At 43.0% G+C, this 18,674-nt stretch overlaps 1 protein-coding gene across 3 annotated transcripts in view; it reads right to left on the bottom strand.

Annotated features, from left to right (window-relative positions):
* Positions 1-18,674, bottom strand: part of PIK3CB (phosphatidylinositol-4,5-bisphosphate 3-kinase catalytic subunit beta) — a 115,887-nt gene that overhangs the window by 93,354 nt on the left and 3,859 nt on the right. Inside the window, exon 2 of one of the 3 annotated variants that reach the window (XM_083442641.1) lies at positions 14,665-14,815. The gene's annotated coding sequence lies outside the window, so the exon portion shown is untranslated. Of the gene's footprint in view, positions 1-14,664; positions 14,954-18,674 lie in introns of those variants that run through there. The other 2 variants (XM_083442643.1, XM_083442640.1) reach the window with 2 other exon arrangements.

Below are 18,674 nucleotides of genomic sequence, written 5' to 3'. Positions count from 1 at the left end.
CACCTAACCTGTCCTTCAAATGAGCCAATCTGTGGTGGCACGGGGGGGGGGGGGCAGGGCAGGGCCATCTACTTGCCCGACCGACCACTCAGCACAGCATCCAGTCGGATGGGAGCACATCTCCCTTGATGCTCAATCAGGACCAGTACAGGAACAAAGGGTTAAGTCCAGCTAACCCCAAACCATGCTCCAAATCCAGCTCAGCTTTTTCATTAGAATCTTGCATGCCAGGATAAATTACATGACAAACATCATGTTTCATTTGGCCAGAGCAGTAGTGCATAGAATATACCATTTTTGTATGTTATTCTCATGAATATCTGCTGGGCTGGATTTTATGCACACTTTGCCTAGCGCCTGCATTTTGGACACTTTACTTGGCTGGAGAAGTGCATTGCAAAATTTGGAGGAGTGTGAATTGCAAAGGACTGCTGTGTTTCAGTTTGCAGATTGTTTGCGAAGGTGGGGATTAGGTAGATTTTATGTTACTTCAAAGCCAATGAAGCTCATTTCTTAAAGCATACAAACACAAACCAAACAATTCTCCTCCCCCGACCCAACCCACCTTGTAAGGTATGTACTGCTCTTTTATCTGAAAAATGCCAGGAATGACAATTTGTCTGGAAGGTTTATTGGATGACTGAGGAGACACATTCTAACACTCTAACTTGCTTGGACTACTAACAGCAAAGATAATCCTTCTAAAAATACACAGACGGCCCAATCCACAATCCTGTTAACCTAATTACAAATAATGGTACGGAGGTTTTCCCCTTTCCCATCATGTTCTGATTGAGTGAATTTTCAATCTGCTCTCTATCAGTTTTTAAAATCACCCAGAGATCACACCCCATTCCTTCAGTCCAATAGTTTAGCAAATAGACAAAAGTTGAGCCTAAGAACCCTTGTCATTCCATTCCACTTTGACACACTGATCCTAATAGTAATGCATTCTGGTCCATATTTCTGGAATTTATACAAGAGAACATAAATCAGCTCGCTCAGGTATACCTGTATGCTTTGCATTCCCCCTATTTCAACAACCAGAAACCCACCCGGCCCCAGAACCCCAATCCCAGCACCAAATTATATTGGATTTTCACAATGAGATGAGCAGGATCTGTTCATGTTAGATGCTTGTAAGTGACATGCTTTGTTTTCACAGAGCGCTATGAGATAATCAAGACAGGGGCCCTTCCATTGTCAGTCTGCAAGCAGCTCAGCTGTCTTCCAAGATTTCGCCAACCAAGGTTGCTTACGGCTCTGAAATTTCTGCAGCTGATCCTTTCGGTGCTTAAGGGTGTTGTTAGTTTACATTGTTTCTCTTTCCTCCAGCTTTATGCATTTTCATTTTTATTATCTAAATTCTGAGGGCCTTTATGAATTTGCGCTGGTAAGTGCCCCTCCCCCAAACAAGTATCAGAGTCACAGTTTTCTTTTGAGAAACTCGAAGCAAAGCAGTTGAGTTTTGTATTATAGCCAGATGGGTTAAAAAAGGTTAATGTACAGATGAGCAGACATGTCCAATGCTACTGCTATGCTGGGGGGGGGGGTGCTGTGGCATAACTACAGCTGGCATAATATGAATCCTGAGCTGCAAAGGGGAAAGCAAAACACTGCCATCAGAACAAGAGGTAACACAGCAACACTGACAGCTTGGCCCAAGGTGTACCTGTGAGGCTCAGTGGTTAGAATGTTTGACTAGGATCCTGGAAGATCAGGGTTTAGATCCCCATGCTGGAATGATCCTCACAGGGTAACCATGGGTCACTCACCATCTCTTAGCCTAACCTACCTCACAGGGTTGTTGTGAGGGGAAATGAGGTGGGGGAGAATCACATGGGCCACCCTGAGCACCTTTGGAGGAAAGAAGAAGAAGAAGAAGAAGAGGAGTTTGGATTTGATATCCCACCTTTCACTCCCCTTCAGGAGTCTCAAAGCGGCTAACATTCTCCTTTCCCTTCCTCCCCCACAACAAACACTCTGTGAGGTGAGTGGGGCTGAGAGACTTCAAAGAAGTGTGACTGGCCCAAGGTCACCCAGCAGCTGCATGTGGAGGAGCGGAGACGCGAACCCGGTTCCCCAGATTATGAGACTACCGCTCTTAACCACTACACCACACTGGCTCTCAAGATAGGGTATATGGATGTAGTAACAGAAACTCCACAAGTGCCAACCAATCTCACACTGCAGGGAGAACAGGATTTGAACTAAGCTCTATTACTTTCCTACTAAGACTCTGTCCAGCTTTTCCTTTTGCACTCTTGGAGATCCAAACGGGTAGGGTTGCTATACATCCAGAATTTCCTGGACATAGCCGGAATACTGCAGTCGGAAGCAGTGTCGGGGCAGAAATCGCAGAAATTCCGGGCGTATGGCAACCCATGTCGGCAGTATTGTTTTTGGCTTTCCTTAAAAACAAGAACCCTGCCTGAAAAGAAAAGAAAAAAGAAGAAAAAAGCTCAACAACTTTTGTGTCAGGATTTTCACTTTTTGAAATATGGCAGCCCTATGCAGAGGATAAAGTGTCTTAAGAGATTAGGGTGCCACCCCCCACCCCAGTTATATCAAAGCTCTGTTGCTGTCGGTGACCTCTGTAGAGTGAAAAGGCTAAACTGCTTTTCTGAAGCATATTTTGGGTGTTAGGTATATATGTGTGTTTACATAAAGATGTGGTTTGAATGGATATATGCGTGTGTGTGTGAGAGAGAGAGAGCGCACAAACAGGAAGAGGAGGTATAGTGGGCCAATCAACCAGTGACACGCAGTCTCTACCTCCAATGGTTAGCCAGGAGAGAACGCAGCCCCTGGGCTGGAAAAGATTCTGTACTCTTAGCCTAGCTTCCCCTGGCACTGGGACCTTGCTACTCAGTCCTATGATCAGGGAACCTGGCATCTGATCCTATGAGCTGCTGTCTCATGATGCCAGAGCTGACCACAAGCCATTCTTCCCCAAGATGGAGAGCTAAAATTATCATACAGCAGTACAGTGAGCACTTTGTTGTTGCTAGAGCAGCGAGAGGAATAGACTATTGAGGTGTTTGAGGCAGCTGTTCTTTCATTGCAGCCTTTTCCTGCTTTCTATTCTCTGTGATGAACTTCCCTTTGTTTCTTCCAGCTGCACAACTGAGGGAGAAGGACACCAGAAAAGAACGGCTCAACTGACATCCGCACCAGACTGTAAATGCAGGTGTCGGACCAACGAATTTCAGGCTTTGATTACCGAGAGCAGGTGATGTCCATAGAGATTAGCAGCTCTTAGCAGTATTGGTTCTTTGCTAACACAGTTAACTGCAAAGTTTACTGCAAAGTATCTGGTGGAACAACATTGCAATAGACAGTTTTAATACCTGCATAAGAACATATTGATTTAAAATCAATAATCAAATAAGCAGAGAAATAACTGTAAATATGAAAAAGACAAAGTATTCTCTAATTTTTTTCCTTGGTTATATGGATTTTCTTCTTTTGTATTTTCTTTTGTTGTAAATATGTATGTTTTCTAATTTGTAATTAATAAAATTTAGAAATATATATATATATAAAAGCAGAGATGAAAAGCTTCATCTCTTTGTTTAACTGGGATGCCTGTTCAGGTAACACAAGTGAGACCAATGATGCAAACATGCTGTAAGGAAGACCTGTGTGCTTTTGACTATAAAGGGCTGCTTAGAAGCGCACAAAAATCCTGCAATCAATTTATTTCATTTTTAAATGAAATAATCCTTCTCTTCAGTTCTATAAATTCAATACCGCTTATAGTCACCATGCTGCACATAAACATAAATGTGTGGGGGAAATGAAGCAGTTTTACAAACTTGCCCATGATGGCACTGCCCTAAAGCTGTTCTCTGTACATGTCCAGTGCCATTTTGCCACCATGGCTTCCAACACCACCAAAAATAATTTAAAAATTCAAATGAACTTGCTCGAGTCTCTTATAGTGTGGCTGCATAAGCTCCATCAATATTAGTCACCTGTCTTAATTCAGAGGGAGGTGATTGCAAAGAGAAGATAGGGCATATTAGATTACTCTAATATACAACCACCAGCTGTGGAGTGTAGGTTTTTTAAAACCTTGCACAGCATTAGTTTGCTTACCTGCATGAACCATTCTTCTTAGATATATTATCTTAACTGCCCTGGTAACTGGCTGAAGAGCAAGGGCTAGATTTGTAAAATAAAATAATCCCTAGCACAGAGTACAGAAATAAGATGCAAGCTTATTTCTTGCACATGGTCACTTATTTCTCTCCTTCTGCTACTGCCTTGATATACTGCTGCTCTGAAGTATTAATGAACTAAGGTTAAGTAGGAAGGGAAGTAGAATCAATAATAATTGCATCCCATTGATTTAATAATTATTTAATTTCACTAGGGAGCATTTAGTTCTGTTCAGTAGTTTCCTCATTAGATTAAGTGCTGTTACTGGGATGCCTTGCTGGATCTCATGCCCTGTCTTAGAAGTATTAAATACCTTGCTTGTACAGTGGTACCTCGGGTTAAGTACTTAATTCGTTCCGGAGGTCCGTTCTTAACCTGAAACTGTTCTTAACCTGAAGCACCACTTTAGCTAATGGGGACTCCTGCTGCTGCTGTGCCGCCGGAGCACAATTTATGTTCTCATCCTGAAGCAAAGTTCTTAACCTGAAGCACTATTTCGGGTTAGCGGAGTCTGTAACCTGAAGTGTATGTAGCCTGAAGCGTATGTAACCCGAGGTACCACTTTACATGTGATCATCACTGGGTCCCCTGCTGTCAGAACTCCCAAGGTTTCCAATAATGCTCTGGTCTAGTCCAGCCACTCTTACTAGGTATATATGCAGTGTCCAATATATTGATGTTCAGCTACAAAAAAAAAGACTACTTTTTGCATTGAACTAAGTAGCACCACAACAGCAGCTGTAGCAGCTTAAACAAGGAGGGAAGCTATTATTGCCTTTAAAAAGTGCCAGTCAATAATGTTATTGCTTTTCTCCCACTTTCCTGCATCTATTTTTAAAGCTGCTATGCCGCTCTCCCTTCCAGTTACTGATTGATCTCATTAAAATATGGAGCACTCTTACCTACTCTCTTTGGCAATGTATCAGAGATAACTTGGATGTCTCGATTTCTCCATCTCCCTCCTTTCAACTTTTACATTAGCTCTGCTAACAAAACAAACTGCCTAACAGGTGACTCATCCCAATGGGAGTGCTTTCAAATGTTGGAGAAGCGATATTCAGGAAGCTGAACCAATCCCTCACTTCCTAACCCATCACTTTCACGTTTCCTCCCCATGATTTATTGTATAGGCTGGATATAAATCCCCCCTTGTTGCTTTTACAACACAGTGCATTCATCCCAGCACTTGTGATGATTCTGGCCATTAATGTACACAAGCACACCCTTCAATATTGTCATGAATGCCTAACAGTAATTGCTATTTTAAGTATACATGGTTGCTATTGTTATACTAGCTGCTTTGAAAAAAATACATCGCTTTTATTTTCCGTGTAAGACTACGCACAGGTTTCCACTGGAATTTGTTGCCTCCCATTACTAGTATTTTCTGTGGGAGTGTTCAATTAGATGCCAAGTTCCTGCTGTGTTTTTAAATAGAGTATTTTGCTGTTCTGACATGCAGAGAGCATTATGCAATGACACACCCTCCCACTCATCACATCTGCTCAGAGTCATAGTATCTGTATATGTAGGAGGCACAACAGTCTGTGTTTACTGCTATTTATTTCTGGTAGCCTTCAAAAAGGCAGCATGATTCAATTTCCATCTTTCCTGGGCAACAACCAACCTGTGTGCTAAATTGTACATTGGGCATCCCGAATATGTAAGGAAGTCAATCCCAATTGTTGGGAGGGGAGGCACAGTCAAAGGTACATATTTCCATAGGTGGTGGTGGTGTGACATCATCAAACCCTTCTGAATACTTGGGTTTAGGATCCCATCTGCTCATGATTATCCTAAAGATGACCTCTTAGCCTTTCTATTGACTGCTGCGCATATGGAGATAGCCAGATGTTGGAAAACCGGTGATGGGCTGAACTTTGATTCTTGGTATAAGTAAGTTGATCATGACAAGTTACTTGTTTACTGTTGTAACAATTGTTTTCTCAAAATTTATCTTCTGTACCATGAAAATAAATAAAAACAGTATTTTTTAATTTTTTTAAAAAATCAGTAAATTAACACTTCCAAGGCTGGGAGTAAACACTGGCCTTGGCCCAGTATACCTGAAGGAGCGCCTCCATCCACATTGTTCTGCCCAGACACTGAGGTCCAGCTCCAAGGGCCTTCTGGTGGTTCCCTCACTGCGAGAAGTAGGTTACAGAGGGCCTTCTCGGTAGTGGCACCCAGGGCCTTGCAAAGCCAGGCAGAGGCCCGGGCCAGGTAGATAATGTGCCCCCCCTTTTTTTTACCCTGGAGATAACTGAAGTCTTATAAATAATTTTCAGAAAAGTTATGCTGACAAATAATTTTATTTCAAGGCTTGAACCGTATCCGCATATAAAGACAAAATGGAAAATATAGATAAATATGCTGACCGAGGCCCCCTTTGGAATCGGAGGCCCGGGCTAAGTGGCCCATATGGCGCCCCCTCTGTCTGGGTCTGGTGGTGCCCACCCTGAGGAACGCCCTCCTATCAGATGTCAAGGGAATAAACAACTATCTGACTTTTAGAAGACATCTGAAGGCAGCCCTGTTTAGGGAAGTTTTTAATGTTTGATGTTTTATTGTGTTTTGAATATTCTGTTGGGAGCCACCCAGAGTGGCTGGGGAAATAAACTATTATTATTATTATTATTATTATTATTATTATTTCAGCATTTCATAAAACACCTTGATTTGGCTTGGACCAATTTAAGGGCTGTTAGATTGGGTTCAGAAGTCTGGGTGTGCTTGGTTCCACCACCCCCATTCACTATCAAGAAATTTAATAAAATGCTGTCATTGCAACATGCTGCATTAGATGCTGTATCTTTTTAATGAGCAAACCACGGTTTAGGAACCCCTGCTTTGAAGCATTTGCAACTGCTTCTCCAATTTTGTAAACCTAAGTAAGTAATGACAGTGCTAGATGCCGAATGACCCTCTGAGTAACCTACAAGACAGAAGGTTAACAAATCCTATTGTAAGACAAAACATGGTACATTTGCTACCAGCAGATGAGGAAATAGCCACCAAGCCAGAAAGCAGAAGAGACCTCTTGAGGTTCTGCTTGAGGGCTTTCAGGGACAAGAATGCTGGACTGCATAAACCTAGGGTCTGATCCTACAGGCAGTCTCTTCCTATGATCACCAAGAACCTAGGGTCACCCACCTAAGAGATCTGGGAATCTCCAGAACCATTTCAAAAGCGCAAGTAATTTCATTGTTATCACTGCCATATATGGTCTCTGCCAGAGCTGCAGTGTTTCCTCAGATTTGTTCCAATTTAGAGTTTGTTGTTACGTATGTGTGTTACCTGCAGTAACATCAGCCAAGAAGCAGGGCAAGCCTATTCAAAACTGCAGCATTCCACTCTATAACCAATGCAAGCAAAGCTGCTAGACCGAAGCACTGACGTAACTCCACCAAAGCAGAACAGGAATTGCCCTAAAGTATTCCATGGAGATCTAACTCTTATGCCACTTTGCAACAGGAGTGTTATTGTTTAACTCCATATTTAAATATTAAATTTTAAACCCACACTAACTTTGCCCTTCTTCTGTGACTTTAAAAATGGGTTGCTTTCAGCAACAGCCATTCTTGCTTTCCTTTAAATCAGTACCAATCTGAAGCTAAGGAGAGGTTTTCCAACTGGTCTTCAGTTAAAGAAAAAGCACTGAGCTCTTTCCACTTCCCCCTTAGATCTCTTTGCCTGAATTCTGCTGGTAGCTGTCAACATAGTTAATGTTCTGAAGCTGAGGTTTAAAAGGGCTGAGCTTATTCAGCAGTAATTTTGCTGCCCACATCCCCTTTGTTTTGTGAGCCTCAAGTGTGAGGAAAGGGGGACCTTTCATGTGTAGGCAACAAGATACAAGAGGAGAGACATCCTTGAAGATAACCTGGAACAAATAGGAGAAATTGCTTGCATTGGACCACAACATTGTCTATTTAGAGAGCCAATAAGGTGATGCTCCTGGATAACAGGATTTGAATACCCACACAGCCAAGAAGCTCACTGGGTGACCTTGGGGCAGTCACTGTCCCTCAGCCTGGCCTACCTCACAGGTGGTTGTGAGGCGATAGCCATATACACCATCTTGAGCTCCCCGGCAGGCGGGCGGGGGGAGGTGGTAGATAAATGTAATAAATAAAGACATATTAATTCATGGGTATGGGTGAGAACATAGCAACCCTTGTGCCCCCTCCTGAACCGAACTCCACACCAAGCTTAACAACGCCCCACATCTAGACTAGATCTCTTCCCCTCTACCACCTGTGATTAACCCAGGGTAGAAATGAGGTGAGATGGAGAATGAAAGACATTAGGGGGGTTGGGGAGGAAGGTAAGGTGCCAGATATCTTAAAAAGATGACTTTGAACGCATGCCATCTATAAGTATCAATAGTGGGGCAGCATATAAAAGTTTTCTACCATAATCACCACCAATACCACCACATTATGCTATGTGTTGTTCTTTAAAACTTATGCTGGGATGCAAATATGCCTAGAACTGAAAACTACGATGCTTTAAATGTTGGTTCTGCTCAAGGAGGAAACACAATGATGGGCTGATGTCACCACGTTGCTCTCTAATTCAGCATAATAGGCATGTGGTAAAAGTCTGCATGTTATTATTTACTAAAACCACAGAGGTCACAAAAAGGATAAGCATCCCCATCAAATACTGGGGGAGGGAGGAGAGGAGAGATGGAGCCAAAGAAGGTGCATTTATGAGCATACAGGGGGGGGGATGTGGGTTTCAAAAATCATTTATCACTGCTGCTAGTTTTTAGAATTGTACATTAAGATGATGGTAGTTGTTTTTAAACATGTTCCAGGCTATGGAGGATGTTGGAAAGGATTGGATGGAACCTAAATGAACAGTGAAAACAGGATAGCAGGAAGATCAAAATAGAAGGCACATCAATTCATCTTTATCAGGTGAGAATGAATCACATTCCAGCAAATTCAGGTTGCACAATCCAAATTGATTTGGAGTTCTTGTACAGCAACGCCCCTACCCAAAGTATCAGACTTTTTGATATAAGGAAAGCAACAGGAAAATGCAATGGAAAGTGAAGGGTAAGAGTATCTTGATGCAACATAGTATAATCTCCCTGCAAACAAACCAGAATGAATGCTCAATAAACACCTAATTGCCCTTCAAACAAATCAAGGTGAATATCCATTCTATCTTGTTGCCTGGAAGGACCCTTTGGTATTCGGTATTTCTTGAAACATCAGTGTGCACCATGCCAAATATTTACCAGAGCCATACACTAAAGATAGTAAGCAATAAACTCAAAATAGCAGGTCAGCCCAAGAAGACATGGCCCAGAAATGTGGCTTATTAATACATAAAATGCATAAATGAAATATTCACCAGTTGACAAATGGAATGCCACAATCAAAGATAGCATGAATAAGGCAGTCATTGGAAAGGTCATTGAAGTGGGTGGTTGTGACTGAGATGATGCCTTGGTCTTCCCTGTACCTGTTACACTGCCAATATTATTATAGGTATTTCCAGTTTTATTCTTTCCATCTAAATGCAGCAAAAAAAAAAAAAAACAGTTCAGGAGGTTGGTAGGACGGAATCTGCTGAAGCTCTATGTAGGTGTGGACAGCACTTGTACCAGGAAGCTAGTCCTACCAGGAAAGATAGGGATCTGCCACTTTCTCTCCTCCCACACAGAAAATGATGCAGAGGGGTAGAACATGTACTAGTAGACATAACAAAGAGGAGGTAGAGTTTTAAGAGCTGTGTCATGTCTGACTGTTTTTTTCCTCCTGTCAAAACTCCTACACGTGTGTGTGTGTGTGTGTGTGTGTGTGTGTGGACAAACACCAATACAACACCCACATCCCGAGAATAAGACACTGACATTTATCAAGTGCTTTTAATACCCTTCTATTTTAATCTAGGACTCCTCACCAAAATCCTTTTATAAGTACTCTGATTCCTTGCAAGGATCTTTACTTCACAATGTGATATCCCGCAAGCCCCACGAATAATCTGGATAAATATTCTAATATTGGTTGTATAACCCGTTTGGTCCCCAGATATTGTTGGACTAGGTAAAGGTAAAGGGACCCCTGACCATTAGGTCCAGTCGTGGCCGACTCTGGGGTTGCGGCACTCATCTCGCTTTACTGGCCAAGGGTGCCAGTATACAGCTTCCGGGTCCTGTGGCCAGCATGAGTAAGCTGCTTCTGGCGAACCAGAGCAGCGCACAGAAACACCGTTTACCTTCCCGCCAGAGCGGTACCTATTTATTTACTTGCACTTTGACGTGCTTTCGAACTGCTAGGTTGGCAGGAGCAGGGACCGAGCAACGGAAGCTCACCCCGTTGCGGGGTTTCGAACCGCCAACCTTCTGATCGGCAAGTCCTAGGCTCTGTGGTTTAACCCACAGCGCCACCTGCATCCCCTATTGTTGGACTACATCTGGCATAATCCATGACTGTCAGCGAAGATGGCTGCAGAGGATGGGAATTGTAGTTCAACAACATCTTGGGACCGAAGGCTGAGGAACACTGATCTAGAAAGCCGCTGAGTTTCCCCATTTTAACTCTGTGGAATTGAATGGGGAGTTTGGTAGGGTATGGATTATCCAAGAGTATTTATTTACTGCTTTTTAATTTTTGACTTTCATCCAAAGGCTCCTGATGTGGGTTACAGTTTCCATATTAAAACAGTGAAATAATAATAATAATAATAATTTATTATTTGTACCCCGCCCATCTGGCTGGGTTTCCCCAGCCACTCTGGGCGGCTTCCATAGAAACAAAAAATACAGTAAAATATCACAGATTAAAAACTTCCCTGAACAGGGCTGCCTTAAGATGTCTTCTAAATGTCAGGTAGTTATTTATCGCTTTGACATCTGCTGGGAGGGCGTTCCACAGGGCGGGTGCCACTACCGAGAAGGCCTTCTGCCTGGTTCCCTGTAGCTTTGCTTCTCGCAATGAGGGAACCGCCAGGAGGCCCTCGGAGCTGGACCTCAGTGTCCGGGCAGAACGATGGGGGTGGAGACGCTCCTTCAGGTATACTGGGCCGAGGCCGTTTAGGGCTTTAAAGGTCAACACCAACACTTTGAATTGTGCTCGGAAACGTACTGGGAGCCAATGTAGGTCTTTCAAGACCGGTGTTATGTGGTCTCGGCGGCCGCCCCCAGTCACTAGTCTAGCTGCCGCATTCTGGATTCATAAAACGAAAAATCAATAGACTAGTAACAGCAACAGACAAATCAACTTCAGCTGATCCACCATGCATCGTAAGTGATATGCCTATAAGGTAAAAAGGTAAAGGTAAAGGACCCTGGACAGTTAAGTCCTGTCAAAGGTAACTATGGAGTGTGGTGCTCATCTTGTTTTTAGGCTGAGGGAGCCACTGTTTGTCCACAGACAGCTTTCTGGATCATGTGGCCAGCATGACTAAACAGCTTCTGGCACAACAGAACACCGTGACAGAAGCCAGAGTGCACAGAAACACCATTTACCTTACTGCCACAGTGGTACCTATTTATCTACTTGCACTGGTGGGCTTTCGAACTACTAGGTTGGCAGGAGCTGGGACAGAGCAACAGGAGCTCACTCTGTCAAGGGGATTCGAACTGCTGACCTTCTGATTGGCAAGCCTAAGAGGCTCAGTGGTTTAGACCACAGCACCACCCATGTCCCAGTTACGCCTATATGGTCTTGAGCACCTCTCTAGGGCCAAAGTTTCAACACTACATTACATTTCCAACAGATACACAGAACAACCCTGAAAGATGGAAACAAACAGTGGGAACTGGACAAGATTTCCTGGTAGACAGAAACCATTGAAGGGAAAATCCAGTCTCTCCACAGGGAGGATGCGTAAAATGTGACAGGTATGTGATGATTCATATGAGTGAGGAAGACGGGAACATTGTGCCAGGTACACCAGGACTTTTAAAGAGATAGCATTTTGGGCTTTCTCTACAGGTGGGTCATGAGGTCTTGTGAACAGAGAACAATAGTAACATGATTCAAGGAGAGGCAGAGAGAGAGAGAGAGAGAGAGAGAGAGAGAGAGAGAGAGAGAGAGAGAGATGCAGACTGGGAGGCACCTTTCTGATTTCACATCTCTCTCTCTCTCTCTCTCTCTCTCTCTCTCTCTCTCTCTGGGAACCTGAATGCAATTATTGTGCTATGCTGTCCATCTTCACCTATACTCCATTGGTATATTTATAAACTCAAATATTACAGAATCAATCAATAAAAGAATACAGAAATGCTATTATGTCCATAGCAATTTTTGCTCCACAAGGAAGCCAAACCAGTTAGCACTGGCCTTGGAGGCTGTTATTGCATGAAGAGGCGGGGAGTGCATTAACAGTATGAAGGGCAACTTAGAATACATTTGCATGCAGACCAGAATGGCTTACATAAAAAAATATACATGAAATTTTATTTATTTTATTTATAATAAGATTAATCTATTGCTAGATTGCAAAAAGAAGCAAGTGCTTTACAACAATATACAGTAACACGTTACAAACATTTTAAGTTTTATGGGGTATATATCCTGCTGAACCCAATATGTGAGATTAAAGGGATTTTCCAGATGCTGTAACTGACTTAATGGGGAACTGTGCAGCTGTTACTAAAACCACACCATTTCATCCATCAAGCATTTTCATGGCAGGGAAAATCACAGATTTCTCAACTATCAAACTACTGAGCCAGGTTGCTAGCAAACTGCAGCAAGTCGTTCCTCTAGTACTGAATGCATTGAGCTATAACATCACTGCAAGTCCGTGCCATGATCATTTTTAAACTGCTTTTCTCCCTCCCACTTTGGAGAGGGTGCATTCACATTTTCAGTACCCAAAATGCACACTTCCTACAATTAAAAACAAAGCAAAAACACAAGGCTGCTACTGTTGCCACAATGCCCCTTGTAGCAAGAGTGCTCCATGTACTTTTAATTATATGAAGATACAGCAGTTTTTTGTGACTGGTGTCCCCAGCACTCTTTCAAAATGTGCTCACTGGCCAAAAAGGTTGGCCACCCCTGAGATACATTATCCCAGAAGGTCTTGTACGGCAAGACTAGCAACAAAAAAAAACATTGAATTAAGTGACTCGACCACTGGGTTGTGTATCAATGGCCTAGTTTGGAATTCACACTAAGGCTGCATTCAGGCAGTACTTTATTCCATTTCCTTACTGATTCATTTCCACATTTTGTCTGACCTTTCACACAATGTGAAACCCACTTCTGGAAACCCAATGGAAGTTTTGCACTCCCTTTCATGTTAATTGTTTCCATTTGTTTCATTTGCAACCCTGTTGACACAGAAAATCACAGGAGTTTTGCTTTGTAATTTCACATGATGAAATTTGGAGCAGTATCCTGGCATACAGTTCTTTCCCACCATTTAAAATTTATCATGGCATGGCACTATTTCAGTCAAAAGCCACAGGTACTGCAGTGTAAAAGGAATGTTAGAAATTGGGACAGAAGCCAGTGAACCTAACAGTATAAAACCAATGCCTGAATGCAGCCTTAGTCAAACCTTGGCTTAGAGTGAATGCCTAAGAACAAACCTCGGATACAATTTACAGTTACAGTGGTACCTCGGGTTAAGTACTTAATTCGTTCCAGAGGTCTGTACTTAACTTGAAAATGTTCTTAACCTGAAGCACCACTTTAGTTAATGGGGCCTCCCACTGCCGCCGCGCCACCGGAACATGATTTCTGCTCTCATCCTGAAGCAAAGTTCTTAACCCGAGGTACTAACTATTTCTGGGTTAGAGGAGTCTGTAACCTGAAGCGTATGTAACCTGAAGCGTATGTAACCTGAGGTGCCACTGTAGTCTGGAGAGAGCTCAGCCACAAGCCTGGGTTCAGGCAACAGACTATCAATGCCTAATCTTTGAACTTCACCCCTCCTAAAACAAAAGTAACACAGCTGTTTGATACCTAATGGTTATCCAAAGTGTAACTTTCTCTCTAATGTTTAACGGATATTTTGTTAGGATTCTGGTTAACGATTTGATCAGGTATAACCTTCTGTGGAGAAAAGTCACAGTGTACCTCTTGCATTTTTTAGCTTTCACTGTTTACTACAAGAGTCTCCCCCCCCCCCAAAGTGTGTGCCTCCACACCTACCAACTATTTATGCATCTGTTGTGTGTGCCACAGTCCATGAAAAATAAAATTGGTTAGTCTTTAAAGTGCCACAAAACTATTATTAGTTCTTCACTGAGTTTGCCTTGTTCTTTTCTCTGTATTATTCTTCCTGTTGCACACCAAAAATTCATAGTATTAATATCTTTGCCCACCTTATTTCTCTTATAGAAATATGTAATCTTTCTCTAAATTTCACCTGTGCAGGTTTGTAATTTCCAATAGAAGAAGCTGAAAGGGACAAGGGCACAGAGTACAACACACATGACACAATACTTCATAAAGAGAGGGGGCAGTTGTTAATAAATGGCATTGGTCTGTTAAAAAAGAAAAAACAATAAAGAATTTAAGTTCCTACCTTTGTCCGGGTTCCGATTCTGTAGGTTTCTTCTTCTGGGTTCTCTGGTTAGGTTTCTATTAACACAAGTAAGCCACAGAGAGGCATGTCATTCTTCCTATAAAGTCATGATTGCTGTACTTTTTTTCTTTTCAGCTCTTTTGCTGTATATCTATTTGGAATACAGAAGAAGAAAATGGGGCTGGGGCTTCACCATACAGGTTTGTGTGAAACAGAAACAAAAGCACTGTTAGGAACCCTGAATCGCTGATACAAACACTCAAAACAGTCATCGATCGGAGACTGGAAGGGAATAGAAAACTCCACCTCTTTCCCTGCCTGGAGGAGGGCAGTGGCAAAGGACAGCAAAGAAATAGTTTAGCTGCTTTGATGAGTAGAAAGGTAAGAATGCTGGATGAATAGTTTTAGCAACTGAGCTGTGCCTGAAAGATATGCAGAGATCTATGAGCGCAGTCATCCGTTTGAAGATTGCCCTAAAGGCACAGAAGCAAAATAAAGATGCAGCATTACTTTAGACCAAAACATGCTCTCTAAAAATAACTGCCCAGGACCTCTGGATGTAAACAACGGATTATGGGATGCTTACTCATGGGCAAGTGCCATTCACACAGACAAAAAAAAGAAGTTTATTTAGAGTGCAAGAGCAGAAGGCTATAGTCATCCTACAATACCACACTGACTCACTCCTTCTATTATTACCTCAGCTTGGACAGGGAGATCTTAGACAAATGAATGTATTTACTCTGTACATCTGTACTCCATCCTTCAATACATCTATTTCAATGCACGGCAGCTAACAGAGCTACAATGCAGCAAGAACTTTAAAGCAGCAATGAAAACAGAAAAAAATAACAAAATGGCAGATGTAAAAGCATCACAGACTTTAAGAGTGAGAAACCCTGAGGCGGCGGGGGGGGGGGGGAGGCGGAATCTTTGCTTAGCTTGTATCAAGGTATTCTATTGCATTTTGTCTTCCATTTTATTTATTTCAGCCATTTATATTCCTCCATTCCTCAAAAGACCTCAAGGCAGATACAAAGCTTTAGAATGCAAAGATCAAAACATGGAAGTCACAATACATAAATCAGTCTAAATGTGCTTTTCAAAATAAGTCCACCATATTACATAGATCAAAGGTCTCATTATCAAAAGGACTGAAAGAGGAAGACAAGCTTTCAGCCAATGCCAAAAGTTAGACAATGTTGATACCAGCCAAACTTCGGGGGGGGGGGGGTTTTAGAATAATGTTCCAAATCTGAGGCACCATTGCCATCCCACCTTGGGTCCCAGGCTTCATATCCTGACTTTCTGCGGAATTAGGCTCCAAGTCTTCAGGAAGATCTTCAGCCAAAAGATAGCTGGTGCAAGCCAAACCTCTGGGTGGCGGTGGTGGAGTATGTCGCAAACCTGAGGTGCCATTGCCAAGAATGTCGCCTTGTGACCTCAGACTTCTGAGACTTCTGTTTGCAGTGCAGCGGCGCGCGCCTATTGGCGCGCGCAGTTTGAACCATCTTTTAGATTTAGGGGAGCTAGTCTCAAGCCCAACGACACATTCTCAAGATGGAGGGGGAGGGAACAGCTGCAGTCGCCTGCGGTTCCTGCGCAATGTTTGCCATCTTGCCAAAGGTTGCAGGCAGCTTTACGTGCAGCAATTGCATGTTGATTGCCCTCCTAAAAGACAAAGTCCAGCAACTGGAGGAACGTGTAGCTACGCTCCAAAGAATTAGAGAGCTGGAGCTCTTCTTGGAAGCAACAGAGCACACCGTCTCCACCAAGGAGGAGACAAGGGACTCCCCTGAGAAGGAGGCTAGTTCACCAGCACAGGAGCCCGATATGTGGAGAAACGTGACTCAAAGAAGTAGGAGGCCCAAGGTTCGCTCTGATTGTCTAGAAATTTTGAGGTCCTCTCCCCTAGCATGGAAGACGAAGAGCAGACTCCATTTGAGGATCTCTCCCTCATTACAGTCGATCACGTATATGAAGATGAGCAGCAGAGTCAGTCCTCAGGGAATGTGCAGGCGACCTTGGAACGGACCGCTCACGGAAGAACCCTGACCAAACCTAAGAGAAGGCGTGTAGTGGTGATAGGGGATTCCCTACTGAGGGGAACAGAAGCAGTGATCTGTGGGCCTGACAAGATGTCTCGGGAAGTGTGCTGTCTCCCCGGGGCTAAGATCCAAGATGTAACTGAACGACTGCAAGGAATCATAAAACCCACTGACAAATACCCCTTCCTCTTGGTTCATGTGGGAACCAATGACACTGCAAGCAATAGCCTCCAGAAGATCAAAAGAGACTATGAGGCTCTGGGCAGGAAATTGAAGCAATTAAATGCACAAATCGTCATCTCATCTGTCCTCCCAGTTGAACGACGTGGCCCAGGGAGAGAGAGGAAAATAGTGGAAGTAAACAGCTGGCTTCGCAAATGGTGTAAACAGGAACAGTTTGGATTCTTAGATCACGGACTGCAGTTTCTTGAGGATGGACTTCTGGCAAGCGATGGGCTGCACCTCACAATGGTTGGGAGGAATGTTTTTGCCAAAAAACTAAGAAACCTCATCAGGAGGGCTTTAAACTGACTAATGTGGGGGAGGGAGACAGTGCTCCTGAAGGTAGGAGTCTATTAATTGATGAAGATGATCATCCAAATGTCATAGACCAAATGGAGCAAACAGCAAGCAGACCTAGTGGTGGGAGGAAAAAATCCTTAAATAAGAGACACGGGGGAATGACTAATGGACTTCAATGTCTGTACACTAATGCACAAAGCATGGGAAATAAACAAGATGAGCTTGAGCTCTTGGTACAGCAAACTAAATATGACATAATAGGCATCACTGAAACATGGTGGGATAAGTCCCACGATTGGAATGTAAAAATGGAGGGATACAATCTATTTCAGAGAAACAGACCAGACAAGAAAGGAGGAGGAGTGGCGTTATATGTCAGGGATGTGTATACCTGTGAAGAGATCCAAGATTTAGAACCTCAAAGCCAAAGTGAGAGCATTTGGGTCAAAATTAAGGGAGAGAAGAATAACAGTGACCTCATTGTGGGAGTTTACTATAGATCCCCAAGCCAAACGGAGGACATAGATGATGCCTTCCTGGAACAGATGGCCAAGCATGCAAAAGGAAGGGAGATAGTAGTAATGGGGGACTTCAATTACCCAGATATTTGTTGGATGTCAAACTCAGCCAAGAGCATAAGGTCAAACAGATTCCTCACTGGCCTTGCAGACAACTTCATTGTCCAGAAAGTGGGAGAAGCAACAAGAGGAACAGCCATTTTAGATCTGGTCCTAACCAATGTCGATGACCTGGTTAATGGGGTAGAAGTGGAAGGATCATTAGGCGCAAGTGATCATGCTCTTCTGAAGTTTACTATACAACGGAAAGGAGCAGCCAAGCATACTAGGACTCAATTTCTTGACTTTAAGAAAGCCGACTTCATAAAACTTAGGGAAGTGCTGGGTGAGATCCCATGGACAGTAATACTAAAAGGAATGGGAGTTCATGATGGCTGGGAGTTTGTTAAGAGGGAGATAGTAAAAGCACAACTTCAGGCAATACCAATGAGACGGAAACATGGAAGGTGCCTAAAGAAGCCAGGGTGGCTATCTAAAGAACTTTTAACTGAGTTAAGATTAAAAAATGATGTGTACAAAAAATGGAAAAGGGGGGAAACCACCAAAGAGGAATTCAAACAAATAGCCCGCACGTGTAGACACAAAGTCAGAAAAGCTAAAGCACAGAATGTACTCAGGCTTGCTAGAGAGGTTAAAAGCAACAAAAAAGGTTTCTATGGGTATGCTCGTAGCAAAAGGAAGAACAAAGAAACAGTGGGGTCACTCAGAGGAGAAGATGGTGAAATGCAAACAGGGGACACAGAAAGGGCTGAACTCCTCAATGCCTTCTTTGCCTCAGTCTTCTCCGATAAAGAAAACAATGCCCGACCTGAAGAATTTGGAGGAAATGATTCAGCAGAGGAAACACAGCCCAGAATAACTA

Source organism: Podarcis tiliguerta (assembly GCF_965153285.1).
Source record: "Podarcis tiliguerta genome assembly, chromosome: 5".
In the NCBI taxonomy this organism is placed as follows: domain Eukaryota; kingdom Metazoa; phylum Chordata; class Lepidosauria; order Squamata; family Lacertidae; genus Podarcis; species Podarcis tiliguerta.
The sequence above is the reverse complement of the archived record's forward strand: the minus strand, read 5'-3'. Positions and strand labels throughout refer to the sequence as shown.